Raw genomic sequence first — 16,493 nt, 5'->3', positions numbered from 1 at the left:
CCCACAGGAGAGCCCCACATTTGGGCCCCAATTGTAGCAGCATGGTAAAATTGATGGTGTATGCTGCTACCTTCCTGAAAGCGTCTTCTGAGAAAGCCACTCGGGCAAGTACAGTCACTCAATCCACACTCACACCACAGATAGATATGTCAGCAAAGAAAGCTGGAAAGGGTCTCTGTATAGAGTTCCAGTGAGGTTTATTATAGAGTCACACTGAAGGAGTCCGGGGACAAAGACAAACAAACAGGGCAGGGTCCTGGGTTAAGTATAGGGTCAAGAACCAATCACCTACAGGCACAGAGGCAGTACAAGGGCAGGGCAAAAGACAATGACCTATGGGGAAAGGGCAGATTAACATAATGCTGCAGTGCACCATGGAAGAAGCCCCTTTCGTCTCACCCTGAGTAGTTCGGCACTCTCAAAGCCAGTGGTAAATTCTTCCAGAGCAATAACCTAGAAGTTTCCTTAATAGGCTTAAAGGCCTCCACAGTGCTGCAGACAACATGCTCCAAGAGAGAGACATTAAGTTCTCATCTCTATGGTTTTTACTACAGCTGCCTCAGACATTCCACTGCTTCTCTTTCTCCCCCTCCTTCACTCTCAGATCTAGTTTTAGAGGTGTAGAACTTATATCTGGGCTAAACAGATGGAAGGGGATACAAATACAATACAGCATCATAAAGTCACCTCAGCACACAGGGCAGTGTGAGAAGCAGAGAAGGCCTTGATGATGTGTAAGCACTGCTCAGCAACAATAAAAACATCCCTGAATTATCAACACTGTTTCCAGCACAAATCCAAAACACAGCACCATATGGACTACTAGGAAGAATACTTTATTATAGCCAAAACCAGTACAGAAAGGAAATGAATAGTTGGTTGCTGGTAAAGGACAAAAGAAAATATTTGGACCTAGAAAGAAGATGACAAGCATGGAAAAGGACTAAGTTATTTATCTGAGATACTTTAGGGAAAGAGTAGCTGGTCTTGCTAGAAGTTGCATCCCAGAGAGACGGTCTCTGCTGACCTTTGCATCTTACCTTTAAAAGAAACCTGAATCTTTTTCTCTGGGTTGGGTTTTGAGGTTCTTTTTTTTAGTGTATAAAAATAAGCGTGCATGTGTGTTTGTGTGTGTAATGTGGGAAAATCAAATGCAAGTCAGGTGTCTATGTAGTATGTTACCCCTTTCTTATAGACCCCAGATAAGTGCACAGCCTGATTACTCTTTCTAGGAGGCAGTCTGAATTCATAGTCCAAGAAACCAAACTAATCAGGGACCCATGGGAAAGTAGGTGGGAACATATAATGTATTCAGAAAGGACAGCTGAATTATTAGAGTAGCACTTGTTAATGGGAATTATAATTCTCCCTAGTCATTTGAGCAAAATAGTCTATATTATGTGTGCACAGTCCTCGAATAAATTTCCTGTTGTCTACTTTACTCTGGATTTGTTCTTGCACAGAAGAGCAGCTGTCCCCTCCAAAATTTCTATCCTCTGTAGGTATTATGGTACAGGGGCAATGTGTTTCAGTGGTATTTATAAATTTGGACCATGTATATGGAAATAACTATAGGAATCATATCTAGGTGTAAATGGAGCACATGGCATTGACTTTCTGTTGCTCATATCAGATGGGGACTTTGCTTTGTTATTGTTTAACCCCATAGTGAATACACTGATGATAAAAAATAAGTTTTTTCTTGTAGATGGAAAGGATTAAAAAAAAAAAAAAGAAAACGATATTCAATTTAGAACTTTTAATAAAGAGCAACCAGTGGAAAACATGTAGCAAAAATGTTTTTTACAAAATTTAACATGGAGAAGAAAAGTGGGAACATGGGAGGTTCTGAGTTTATAGGTTGATCTCTAATGGAGTAAATTTGAGAGTAAAAAAGCCAAGTGAGAAGATATAAGAAATGAAATGAAGCAAAATCTCTTTTCTTCCGTTATGTAATTTGGGAGGAGCCAAAAAGACATTCTGTTGATTTCTTACTTAAGATAATTCCTGCTAATAAATTAATGCTCTGAGTATATTTCATCTCATTTCCAGTGAAAAGAATGAAGCAAGATCATAGAATGGCCTGAGTTGGAAGGGACCTTAAAGATCATCTTGTTCCAACCCTCCTGCCATAGGAAGGGACACCTTCCACTAGACCAGGTTGCTCCAAGCGCTGTCCAACATGTCCTTGAACACTGCCAGGGATAGGGCAGCCACAGCTTCTATGGAGAGCCTGTGCCACTACCTCATCACCCTCACAGTAAAGAATTTTTTCCTAATATCTCATCTAAACCTACTCTCTGTCAGTGGGAAGCAATTCCCCCTTGTCCTGTCACTCCATGCCCTTGTAAATAGTCTCTCTCTATCTTTCTTGTAGGCTCCATTCAGATCCTGAAAGGTCACACTCAGGTCACCCTAAAGCCTTCTTTTCTCCAGGCTGAACAATCCCAATTCTTTCAGTCTTTTCTCATAGCAGAGATGCTCCATCCCTGTCATCAACTTGGTGGCCTCCTCTGGATTTGCTCCAATAGGTTTATGTCCTTCCTGTCCTGGGGACCCCAGAGCTGGATGCAGCTCTGCAGGTGGGGTCTCATGTGAGTGGAGTAGAGGGGCAGAATCCCCTCCCTCACCCTGCTGCCCATACTACGTTGGATGCAGCCCAGGACACGGTTGGTTTTCTAGACTGCCAGTGCACATGGACAGGGCATGTCCAACCTCTCATCCACCAGCACCCCCCAAGTCCTTCTCAACAGGGCTTCTCTTGATCCCTTCATCTCTCAGTTTGTACTGGTATGGGGGGTTTGCCCTGACCCAGGTGTAGCACGTACACTTGGTCTTGTTAAACCTCATAAGGTTCCTGTGGGCCACTTCTCAAGCTTGTCCAGGTCCCTTTGGATGGTCCCATCCTTCAGGTGTGGCAACTGAACCATTCAGCTTGGTGTCATCTGCAAACTTGAGGAGGCTGCACTCCATCCCTTTGTCTATGTCTGTGTGAATCGACACATACAGGTAACCTGGGCGACTACCAAACCACAGCTGAAATGCAAAGAGTAGATTTATTTCATTATCTCACTAGCAATGCTGGGCGGCAGAGACACATGTGGACACGGGCTCCATTGGGCTCAGTTCATCCTAGTGGACAGTAGGTGGGGCCCACTGCTGACCCCAATATATCAAAGGCTTCACCTGCAGCGTTTATTAAAAGGCTATGCTTTTATGATCTCTCTCTCTCTCTCCCCGCAGGAGGCTCAAGCATGTCTGTGAGAGTGTATTCTCTCTACACAGGAATTCTACTTCTCAAAACAGGCAGAGGATAAACAACACTAGGCATAATAAATGGAGTTTTCCCACACTGACATCTTAGCATTCCCAGCTGCAGGGTTACTCCAAGGTAAATATCCCAGTCCTCCTGTCAAGGCAATAAACCACCCAACAAAGCACCACTGATAGTTTGCCTTAGTCAATATATGAAGTCCTCTTGATGTCAAATGTTCCTCTCAATGCAGCTGATTCAGCATCATGTTGAATCAGAACATCATCAGACTCAGAACAGTGTATGTGGTGTTGAGACAGGATACTTCCAGCTCATCAGCAAGTGGACTGGTAAAGTTCCCAGGTGCAGTACAGTTATTCCTAAATTCCAGGTAACAATCACCTTTGATGTCCTAGTTAAACCCTAGGTGAAGGCATACCCCAGGTGCTCTGTATTTGCTAGGTTGAGAAGAAAAAGGACAAAAGTTACTCCACACAAGTATTTAGGTAGCAATCCTGTGGAAATGCATCCAGAGTATGTGCATATTGTATAAGTCTACAAAGCACAAGGAGCCAACCTGTGAAAAGGAAGGGAAATAGGAGTGTCATCTCCTTCCAGTAATAGATACATTGTTGCCCCAGCTCCTTCAGCTAAAATTACTCAAGGCCTGATAGCTTGAGATAGGGCAATGGCTCACACAGATTAAAGAGGTTTCCTTTGCGCTTTTTTGGACTGAACTTCAATTTGATATTGGGTTCATGGCACCAATAACAGAGTTCCAATGATGTCATCTCAGACAAGGCCTGGGCATTTGTCAAAGACAACTGAAATGCAAGAACTCAAGAATCTGATATTAACAGAGGATGTAGCATATTTGGTGGGTTTAGCAAAGAGCAATCCCGACACTGTATCCACAGCAGTGAATACATATCATCACCCTCTTGATGGGAGCAGGGGGCCAGTGTAAGCAACCTGCCAGGTGGTCAAAGCCCTCAGACCCTGCTTTATTTTCCCCCAGGGCCTATGTAATGCCTTTAAATGCAGCCATGTTCAACTGGTCCCACTCAAAGCATTCTTGCAGTTATCGAAGGCTTCTTGTTGTTGCTTAGCCCAGTGCCAAACAACTTTCTTCCCAGGCAGTTTCTGCTGAGAGAGCATCAGTACTGCCAGGTATGGAATAAAAGTTCTCCAGTGCCCTGAAAGCCCCAAAAAGGTTTGTTGTTGTTTCACCATGGCTGGTACAAAGAATTGCTGTACAGTGTTCGGTATTTCTCTAAGCTGCCCATGCCAAACTATCCCCCAAAAATGCACAGTAGTACCAGGGCCCTATATTTGGATTAATTGCCCAGCCTCGGTCCTGTTAGTGAGCTTTCAGCAATTCAGCAGCTTCCTCCATTTCTTGTTGTGATTCGGCCATAATCAATGGATCATCAATATAATAGCAAACAGTGATGGCACCTGCCCTGAGTGCTACATCAGCTGCCACCATTTGGTGGCAAACGGAGGGACTGTGGTTACATCCCTGAGGTAATAGCTCAAAGGTATACTGCTTTTGTTGCCAGGTAAAGGCAAACTGATCCTGTCTGTCAGAAACAATAGCTATTGAAAAGAAAACATTAGCAAGATCCATTACCACCTGCTGCGGTGTGTAGTAATAGCCTGTCTTAAACTTCCGGGTCCCTTCCCCAGGTGTGCCTATACCCCTCTTCCCCTTCCCCCCTCGCCCCCTGCTGGGCTGTCAATCAGTTTTAACATTCCAGCAAGGCGTCGTGTGGTTCATAACTTTCAAAGGATGTCCCTCAGGCCGAGAGGTCATTGGCCTGTCTGGGTGTCACCCTCCCCCGAGACCCCGTCCTTCCCCCCTGGTTGGTAGCTTACCTGCCCCTTCCCTCCCCCTCCCCCTGAGCTTAAAAGGTCAATCAAGCCATGCGGTCGGTATTCTGCTGGAGCTGTTGCCAAGATTCAGACCTGTGTGACCATGGAATAAAGCTCTGGATATTAAACCCTCCAGCAGAATCCATCTCCTTTTCCTCCTCACCATTCGCCTGAAGCTTTTCTCCTGAGGTAAACGGAGTTCCTATCAAGCCTGGACTTGTTCAGCTGCCCAGCTGCAATCACCAGCAAGCTAAAGGTGTCTCTGGGGTGATACACCACAGCTGCCGCCTTTGGCCCAGCAGCAAGGGTCAGACTGGCCCAGGCACAATCTACCTGGTAATATTGGGATTCATATTCCAATATTTTGGCGTCCCTGGGTGGGTGAAGCGACTCTGCAGCCCAAGACGGACTCTCACTACCTCGGAGAAGCTTCTGGCAGCTGTGCACCCAGCTGAAAGGGCGTTGGTTGCATTGCTCTCAGCTAGAGACTTTGGGAATATTCCCAGAAGAAGTTTCATGGGCTGTTCGGCGCCTCTGGAAAGCCCAGCTCCCTTGTGGTGAGCAGATTTTCCAGAGGAAGAAGAGGGTAGCCTCTCTGGCCCATGGAGAGGTCCTTTTCCGGTGAGGAGACCTGCCTGCACCCACCCAGCTGCAGCTCCCATTTCGGGTGAGTATCTCTGCTCTCGGTGGAGCAGAAGCTCAAAAAACAGACTCTGCCGTGAGTTCTGTTCCTTTTTTGCCTTTGCATTTTTGGCTGAGCAGCCTCCACAGAGGGAATTCATTGCGGTCTAGGCTTTAGCTTTCTGCTGCGTGTGTTGCTCTCTTTTGGAATTCGCGCTGGTGCAGGAGTGCTCTCTGCCCTTCCCCCCGGCTCGGCAGCGCAGCGTGCTCGGCTCTCAGTGCAGGGGAGGGGGACTCTGCTCTCTCTCTCTCTCTCTGTGCGGGGGAGCGGGGCTGTTTACACGTGGCCGGGGGATCTTTCTCGGTGCGGGGTGGGGGATGTTCTCTGCACACACGGCGCAGGGGGGCCCCCGGTTTCGGCCTGCCACGTGGCGTGGCTGCTCTCTCTCTCAGCTCCGCGGGGGGGCTGCATTCCACGGTGGGGGAGGCTTTGTGTCTGCCTCGGCTCGGCAGGGCGTGCCCTGCTGCTGCTGCCCGGGAATTTTAAAAGCAGTATATACAGCTGCATTGTAAGGCTTTTGTCTGTTCATTATCGCTTTCCTATCTTTGGTTTTTTTTAGAAATCGGTAGCTGATTTTGGCTTTGTTTTCGGTCAGGCAGGAATTAGTACTTTGCATTTTACATCTAACATGGGTTCGAAACTCAGCATTGTACAAAAAGGGGTGTATTATAATATTGTTAGCATTTTAGTCAGTGGTAATGTGAAGTTCTCAAAAGGAAAACTGAAACAGTTTATAACATGGCTTTTTCTACACTTCCCACATATCTCCCCTGAAGAAATCCACAATATTCAATTCTGGGATAAAGTTGGGAATGAATTGATAACCTTAGGACAACCTGGCAATGCACCCTCAGCTAAAATTGTGTTCTGGAGTTTACAAATTTGAACAGCCTTGCTCAAACAAAAGGAATTGGCGAAAAAGCCAAATGCCAAGCTATGTACCTCTGTTCTCCCTGTTTCTCCCTCTCCTAGCTCTAAAACCCCTAAACCTCTTTCCCCAAAACTTGGTATTTTAAAGAGAGCACACTCATTGGGAAGTCGACTCCCAGAGTTTGCAAAAATGCCTGAGTTGTCCTGTCCACAAGGCCCTGGCCAGGCTGCGTGGAACCTTTCCCAATCCCCTGTGTCCCCTCCTCTGAAACCTATAGCATGTGTCAGTTTTCCAGAGAGCAGTGATGTCCAAAATGGCCCCCAGTCCCTAGGGGGTCCACAAGATGGTGAATGCCACGTGGCATCTTCCCAAAACTGGTCTTCTTCTTCCCAAAATCCTCTTAAGCATCCCAAAGTTTCATCCCCATCCCCCTCTCCTCCTGTTCCTCGTGACCCCTTCCCCCCTCCCCCTCCCTTTCCTGCAGTACCCTCGGCTCCGCCCCTCTACTCTGCTCAGGGGGCGTCTGCTGCCATGATGTCACCAGGCATCCCCGCCCCCTGCCAGGCCCTTGACCCCACCCCCTGTTCCCACGGTTTCCCCGCCCCTTGTCAGCCCCCTGTCCCTGCCCCCTGTGCCCATTGCATCCCCGCCCCCTCCCCGGGGTCCCACGGTGGGGACACACCCACTGCCTGTCCCCAAACCTGTAGCTGTTATGCCAAGGCTTCTGATTCAAGGGATACAGAGCAGGGAATGGCAGACCCAATGCATAATCCCATGTTGTCACTAGCTCCTGTTACGTTTCAGCCTGCAGCTCAGGCCAGGGCAGCCCCAACTGCTAATTGGAGCTCTTTTGGACGACAATTGATTAAAGAGATCTGTAAATCTCATAAAGAATACGGTCCACACAGTCCATATTTCCGTGGCCTTTTAAATTCTGAACTGAGTAGGACTGTGGTAATCGCACATGATTTAAAACAGCTCTTTTCCTGTTTCATGACCTCCACGGAATTCAAATTATGGGAATTAGCATGGAAACAACTGCTAAAAGATGCTCTCCCAGGCTTGCATGCTGATCCAAACACAGCGAAAGACAACAGTGGTAACCCTATCACCATTGAGCACCTCTGTGGCGAGGGCCAATGGACTTTACCCTCAATCCAAGCTACTGCAATTCCTGCAGAAACACTCGAGAAAGTAAAAGAAGCAGCTGAAAAAGCATTCTTTTCCCTCCAACCTGAGGGGCCTTTTGAGCCCTATAGTAAAATTAAACAGTTACCATTAGAGCCTTTTTTGAAATTTGTAGAAAGGTTAACTAGAGCCATTGAAATACAAGTTAAAAAAGTGAATGCTAGGGAAGCGATTTTAGAAGAAATGGCATTTACAAATGCAAATGAACAGTGTCGAGCAGCAATCCTGAGCCTTCCTATAGAATCTCCCCCTACACTAAAAGATATGCTTCTAGTCTGTAACAGGAAAGTGCCTCTGATGAGTGTGGCTGAAGACACCAGACCAAGGCTGCTGCCAAGACCACCTCAGCGTGTCGCCGTTGCCAGCCCTGCGCCTTTTCCCTCAGCACAGCAGTACCCTGGGCAGCAGGGGAAACCAGCAATGGTTGAGCCCACAAAACCATGCCTGCTTTGTAACAACCTTGGGCACTGGAGTAACCAGTGCCCCCTGAAAAAGCAATTTGATGAATTCAGAAATAGCAGGGGAGGAGAGCTACAAGCCCTCCCTGGGGGTCAACAACAACAAAAAACTGAAAAGGGAGCACCCGCCTGCCAGGCGTGTAGACACAAAAAGAGCAGGTGTGAGATAAGGAGGCTTAGGGGTCTGATAAGAAGAGGCTAGGGAAGGTTGCCCAGAAGTTTTGGCAGCTTTCCCAGAAGCCTTGGCAGCTTTCCCAGAAGCTCTGGCAGCCTTCCCAGAAGCTCTGGCAGCGTGCCAGGTAACTCCCATGGCATCCGAACTTTCCTCACCAAGTTCCCCAGCAGAGCCCCCTTCTATCTCAGAGGCCCCCTCTGCCTCAGCCCCCCCGTCAGGTTCTGTTATCAGCCCCGACTCTTCGTCCGCATCTCGCTCCGTTTCTCTCTCTACTTTCCATTCTTTTAAAGCCTCAAAGAGCGAGTTCCAGGTTACTGCTAAATCAACAGCTGTTTTATCTCCCGCTCGAATAACTTGCCAGTCTGTCCCCGACTTTCTTCCATGCCTTAACACTAAATGCTGTGTCGGGATCAGTGCCAAAATTCTGTGATTTAGCCCACAGCAATATATTACGAAGCGCATAGTCTGACGTATTAATTCCCTTATTTCTTAACAAAACTTTCCATGTAGCCAGAACATTTTCTTCCTCTTTAGATAAATTTTGTCCCATTATTACTAGTTGGTGGCTCACCTACTTCCAGGTGTCTTGATTGGAGGGAATCAGGTCCGGACCTCCCTGTGGCTTCCACCTGCCACTCTCAGCTGCACCAACGCCGCCTCCCCCACTACGTCCCAGTGGGTCACGGTTGCCAATTGCTAGGACCCCGTATGGGCCCCCACCGACTATGTTCACGTCGGCGTCACCAAAATGTCGCAGTCGAGGCGGTCACGACATAAAGCAGAGACCACAAGCAGTCTCAGTTGGTAACACTTGGCAACAGTTTATTAATGAAAATGGCTGATCTTTTATACACTTTCCAGTTGTTTACCCTTCTTCTACCTTAGCTATTGGCCACAATAATTCAATACCATGTTATTGGTGAAAAGTTACTCTGACTCCACCTAACTTTCTAAAAACGCTTCATCCAGCTGCAAAATGCTCTTATCTTCCTTCTCTCGATCTCCTTGGTTACGGCCTTGGAGAAAGCTCCTTATCAGCTCCTTCTTCTTCTTACTTCTCGCTCCTTTAGCTAACAGCCCCGCTGCTAGCCCCTTTCACATGCCATTGTTGTTTGTACCTCTCGAGCAACCTGTCGGGCTGCCCAGTCTGCCTTTCGATTTCCCTCACAGATTTTGGAGTTTCCTGATTGGTGTGCTTTGCAGTGTATGATTGCCACTTGTTCAGGTTTTTGTACTGCCTTTATCAATTGCAGGACTGCATCCTGATGTTTAATGTGCGTACCCCGAGAAGATAACAATCCTTTCTTTCCACAGTGCTCTGTGTACATGCACCACTCCAAAAGCATATTTTGAGTCAGTCCAGATATTTACCTTTTTCCCTTCACTTAAATCTAGTGCCCTAGTTAAAGCAACCATTTCTGCCTTCTGGGCAGATGTATTTGGTGCTAATGCCTTTGCCTCCACTACTGTATTGACTGTTGTTACCGCATATCCAGCGTATCTGGTTCTGTTTTCCACAAAGCTGCTCCCATCTGTAAACAGCTCCCACTCCGGCTGCTCTAGTGAGACGTCTTTCAGGTCTTCTCTTGCTGAATAGGTGTACTCTATTACTTCTACACAGTCATGTTCTAATGGGCCTTCTTCAGTTGTGGTACCTAGGAACAAAGCTGGATTCAAAAGGCTAGTTGTTTTTAATGGGACATCATCCTGCTCAGTCAGGACTACCTGGAATTTCATCATCCTGCTGGGAGATAGCCAATGGCCCCCCTTTTGTTCTAAGACAGTGGTTACCATGTGTGGTACATAGATATCTATGTGCCTTCCCATAGTAAGTTTCCTGGCTTCTTGTATCAGGATCACAGTAGCTGCGACTGCCCGCAGACATGGGGGCCACCCGGCACTTATGTTGTCGAGCTGTTTGGAAAAGTAGCCCACTGGCCTTTTCCAGCTTCCCAGACATTGTGTCAGGACTCCTAGTGCTAGGCGCAGCCTTTCATGTACAAACAGCTGAAAAGCTTTAGAAAGATCAGGTAACCCTAGTGCTGGAGCAGTTGTCAGTGCTTCCTTTAATTTTAGGAAGGCTTCTTTCTGTGGTTTGCCCCAGGTGAATGGCTGCATCTTCTGAGCTTCATACAGGGGTTTCGCAATCAGTCCATAGTCCATGATCCACAAGCGACACCATCCTGCCATCCTGAGGAAGACTCTCAGCTCATGTAAATTCTGGGGCTCTGGAATAGAACAAATAGCTTGGATACAGTTAGTACCTAGTTTTAGTTGCCCTTTTGAAATTTCACATCCCAGGTAAATCACAGTCTGTAGCTATTAGTATATCATCAACATACTGCAACAATAAGTATTGATCTCTTGGTACTTGCCCATTTTCAGTCCAAATCTCCAGTTCCTTTGCCAGTTAGTTTCCAAATAGGGTCAGCGAGTTCTTTTCGTGTCCAGGTGAGCTGGGTCTTTCTTCCGTTCCCTGGGTTTTCCCACTCAAAGGCAAACAGTTTCCTACTTTCTTTGTCAAGGGGGATGCAGAAAAAGGCATCTTTTAAATCAATTACTGTAAACCATTTATAAATCTCCTTTACGGATGTTAGCAATGTATAAGGATTTGTTACCACTGGATAAATGTCCTTTGTTATTTTATTTATTGCTCTCAAATCCTGCACTAATCTATATTCACCATTTGGCTTCTTTACTGAAAATATTGGTGTATTAAATTCTGATTCACATTCTTCTAAAATTCAGTATTTCAAGAATTTCTCAATAATCTTTACTATTCCTTGCCGTGCTTCTGGTTTTATGGGACATTGTTTGACTTGTACAGCCCTTGCCCCTTCTTTTAACTCTACATGCACTGGTTGTGCCAATTTAGATTTCCCTGGTATATCTGTCTCCCATACAGAGGGAGTCACTGCATCTTCTACCTCCCTAGGGATAGAGGGAACAGGTTTTTCTTTGATCATTAGTATCTGTCCCGTCTTTGATTCAGGTATTTTCATTATAAGCTCTCCATTTTCAAAGGTTATTACGGCATCAAGTTTTGCTAGCAAATCTCTCCCTAAAAGCGGAATTGGACACTCAGGTACATATAAAAATTCGTGTGTTAGAACCTTGTTTCCAAAACACAAATCTAGGGGTTGCAGGAAAGGCCACTTTTCCTCTTTCCCTGTAGCGCCGACTATTGTCGTTTCCTTGTCCCCAATTTGTCCTTGCAAATCATTCAATACAGAAAAAGTAGCTCCTGTATCTATTAGAAATCTGACCTCTTTATGCCCTAACTGTATATTTACAACAGGTTCCTTAACTTGTTCTACCGGTTCTACGTCTAGTCAGCTGGCATATTCCCCCAGGACCATCTCCTTGGTAGCCTGCTGGAACTGATTGCCCTGGTCAAACTGGTTATTCAAACTTGGGCAATTTGGCTTCCAATGTCCCACCTGTTTACAATATGCACACTGATTCAGGCTTAACCCTTGGGTAACTGGTCTCCTACCCCGACCATTCCTGTTACGCCCCGTGAAATTTGGGTTCCCTCTCCCCTGTATTACTGCCAAAAGATTCTGCTGCTACCTTTTACTAGCTTCTTTTCCCCGATTGTTATATACCTTCCAAGAAACCTCGAGTAACTTATCCAAATTCCTTAATTCTTCCCCTTCTAATTTTTGCAGTTTTCTACGAATGTCATCCTGTGATTGACCCAAGAATATGAGAGCGAGCTGAACCTTTGCTTGCTCTGTATCCATTTGGAGGTCTGTATATTTCCTTGCCACCTCCTTAAGCCTCTCAAAAAACGCAGTGGGAGATTCCTTCTTTTCCTGTCGAACCTCATATAGTTTGGACCAATTTATAGTTTTGGGCACAGCATTCTGAACTCCTATTTGGATCCACTCTTGATATTTCTGTAATCTCCTCATATCGCACAATAAATTAGGGTCCCAATTTGGATCCTCAATTGGGAAATTCACATCTAAATTCCCTGTTACCAGCCCATTTCTAATATTTTCTCTTGCCCTCTCTTTGGCTGCCTTAAGTACCATTTCTTTTTCAGTAGAATCCATCAGAGTATCTAATATTACTTGTATGTCATCCCAGTCAGGATTTTGAGTTTTCATAACCATTTTTACTACGCGTGCCATTTTATCAGGATTTTCTCTATAAGTTCCGGCTGACTGTTTCCAAATGACTAAGTCTGCCAGGGAAAAAGGCACTTTTACAAATACTGGCCCTTGCACTCCGACACCTTGTCGCAAGGGGGCAATCACAGTCCGTTTTTGTTTCCTTATGCCATCTCTATGCACAACTGGAGCAAGCTTTGCCCGACCCCAGGTTCTTTGGGCTATTGGGGTCACTGATTCATTACCATTGCTATCTTTTTCACTCGCATACCTCTTTCCCCTTTCTATCACAGTTAGGTTTTGCTCATCTTCCGAGGAAGAGGGATCGGGTGATAATGGGAGAGGAGGATAAAGAGGGAAAGGTGTACTAGATGAGACCGGCTCAGGAGTTGTTGTGGTGTGTTGCAATGTCCTGTTTTAAACTTCCAAGTCCCTTCCCAGGTGTGCTTATGCCTCTCTCCCTGCCCCCTCGCCCCCTTGCTGAGTGTGCCCTGTCAATCAGGCTAACATACCAGCAAGGCGTCGTGTGATTCGTCGATTTCAAAGGATGCTCCTCAGGCCTGGGGGTCATTGGCCTGTCTAAGTGTCATCCTCCCTTGAGACCCTGCCCCCTTCACCTGGTTGGTAACTCACCTGTCCCCTCCCCTTCCCCTGTCCCCAAGCTTATAAGGTTAATGAGACCATGCGGCCGGTATTCTGTTAGCAGCAGTGGCCCAGTGCAGATATCTCTGTACCAATGGAATAAACATCTGGCAACCTTCTAGCAGAATCCACTCTCTTTATCTCCACTATCGCCAGAAGCTCTCTCTCCTGAGGAGAACGGAGTCCTGTCTTGTGCCCCGCTGCACTCTGCCACCAGCCAAGGTATCTCTGGGGTAAAACACCACAGTGCTGCCTTTGGCCCAGCAGCGAAGGTCAGAACTGGCCTAGGCACCATCTAACTGGTTATATTGGGATACATATTCCAATAAGGAGTAGGTGGGTGAGGAGCAGGTAGTGGGACAGGGACAGATGAAACAGGTGGGATAGGGTTAGGTTCTCTTGTTCCTATTGGAGCTACTTGTAAATCAATATCTGTATAATTTTTCCTACTCAAGCTTTCTCTTAACGGCAAGTGTTCTAAACAATGTTCCTCACAAACCCCACACTTTGCAGATGTTTTAACCATTAAAAATCCACATTCATCTTGCCATTCTGGCTTTCCCCGTAAGTAGAAAAACAGATCCACATATGGGACTTCATCCCATTTTCCTTCTTGTTTACAAAACGACATTAACTGCGAAATAGTGTTATATTGCAGAGTACCGTATTTTGGCCATTTTTCACCATTCTCCAAGGCATATTCTAGCCACCATGAATTACAATAATCAATCAACTTAGTTTTACGTAATCCTTCCCCAAAGTTACCTTGTTTCCAATGTGCTAATAAGCACCCCAAAGGTGAATTTTGCGGGATAGGAGTGTTACTGCCCAAAATCCCTTTAAGTTTCTCCATTTCAAAAATACCACAAATGCCGAACCCGCAACGCTTTCTCGATTGTCTTACAGAACAGCGCCTAGGCTTAGACTAACAGGAATTCCTTTAGCCCAACCAAGCGTAGCTTTCGCTGCGTCTTATTGGCAGGCATCCAAACCAAAGTAAAAAGCACCTTACCTTTCTCCCGGGGACGTTTAGTGAGCGGCGGAAGCAGTCGCGGCCGATGGGCTCCCCGAGAATCCCTCGGTGCCGGCTGGAGCGGGATCGAGTTGCGAACTCGCTCAGCAGCACTCACAAGGGTCCCTTCTGGGTTCACCAAAATGTTAGTGTTCAAAAACACATAATCAAGGGGGATTATATGTGGTGCTTTTTATTAAGAGCTCTGGGAATCAGGGTATATTCAACCCAAATCTGACTCTGACCATACATCCGAAATGATCATGTTTCATACTCTATCGTTACATAACTTTCATGTTAATTATTAAACTTATATTGTTCTATTGTATAAATAAATTCAGCCCCTCTCTGAATTTCCAACATAGTTTCTCACTATTCTTCTTAGGGTTATATAATAATTACATTTAATTACTAAACAATCATCACATCTAACAATTATATAATTTATCATACTGCTTACGCAGGTGTAGTTGATCTGGGAAAGCACAAAGCCTAACATTTTAGATTCTGTCTTTAACTTTTTCCAGGGTTCCACTATCAATAGGTATTGGGAAGTTATTGTAAATAATGTACTCGTAGTTTTTAGTATAAAAAGATAACACTGCCTCTGAGGCAGGCAGTGTGCCTCAACCCGACCTGCCAGACAGACCTGCGGTGAGTCAGAGAAAGAATGTTATAGATAAGAAATAATAAACAACCTTGAGAATGAGAACAAAAGAATCCTGACTCCTTCTTCGACTGCTGGGCTGGGAAAAGAGGCTTGTACGTATCTCAGAGTCACTCTGACCAGAAGAGATTCTGAGATTATGTCTACCTACTCTGTGAAGAGAGCTTACCATCCCTTAATATGCAGCTCAGAACTACACACTAAAGCAGCACAGAATCTGAAAAATATGAAAGCTAAAACTTAAGGCATCACATCAACTCATATGGGCTCACGTTCAGATTAGCTCAGGGCAGTATTCTAATTCGTAACAAAGCTAATGGGAACACCTGTGGCCATTTCAAGAAAGTTTCCTGACACATTTTGCTAATTTGTCTCCTTAAAGTTTGATTCATTCACTCTACCCTTCTGCTAGTAAATGAAGGTTTTAAAGAAACTGAAAGAGTTAAAAGTTTAACTAGATTTAGTTAGGGGAGATAGAAACAATTAGGAGTGTAGCAAGAAGAGTAGAAATAATAAGGGATAGTTAATTATTAGCAGATGGAGGCTAAGATATAAATCATGTGTTTGTCTTTACTGTGTTTAAAGAAGCAGGATGGGATGCAGATCTAATTGTGAAAAAGAAGAGGACCATGGCCTGCAACTGGGCCCCAAATCTTGAGCTATAGCCAAGGGGTCCAAAAGCCTGCCAACAAGGCAAAAGTAAAGGGTCACTTTGACCTCAGAAGACCACCAACCCATTTCATAAGCCACCAACCCATTTGAAGTGAAAGGATGCTCAAGCATAAAGGAAGTTTGGACTCAATTATAATACATTTTAATACGAAGCCGGGGTAGGCGGAGTTAGGTAATGAATATCTATTAGGTGTTTTGGGAATTATATGAATATATAAAACTTTTTTAGATAAATGGAGAGCCAGAGCCTGTGATTCTTCACACATGCCTTTGAAAATTATTCTGCTTGTGTGTGACGCTGTAATAAACATACCACTTTTCAACTTTAATTAGTTGAAGAGTCGTCTGTCCATGCTTCACTAGATTGCAGTCTCCATACAGTATATAAATTCCAATTTATACCTGATTGTTTACTAAGTTGCTGTAAGCACTTCAGCTATCAAATGTGGTCCCCTATCAGATGACATCCCTATAGGCACTCCAAACTTGGGTATGATCTCTTTGAGGAGTACCTTGATGACTTCCCTAGCCTTTTTGGTGCAGCAGAGGAAAGCATCTGGCCTCCCAGAAAAGGTATCTACTGACACTAGGAGATACCTGTATCTTTGTTGGTGTGATACTCCTGGAGATTACTGGCAAACTGATTTTCCTGAGGTGGTTCCTCATTAAGTGATCCAAGGAGATGGTCTTTCTTAATTCAAAGGATTATTTAAAGTCATATCAGGCATTTTTCGGTAAGAGACTTGACAATTTTTATCATACAGACACTAAATATCTGAATCCGTAGACTTTTCACCATAGCATCCATTCCCCGGTGAGTTTGCTGGTTTGTCCTTTACAATTCGTAACATCAACAGTGCAGCTTCTATTACCTTGGCTG

This window comes from Zonotrichia albicollis, chromosome W (genome assembly GCF_047830755.1).
Source record: "Zonotrichia albicollis isolate bZonAlb1 chromosome W, bZonAlb1.hap1, whole genome shotgun sequence".
NCBI lineage: Eukaryota > Metazoa > Chordata > Aves > Passeriformes > Passerellidae > Zonotrichia > Zonotrichia albicollis.
Note: the sequence above shows the minus strand (reverse complement) of the source record.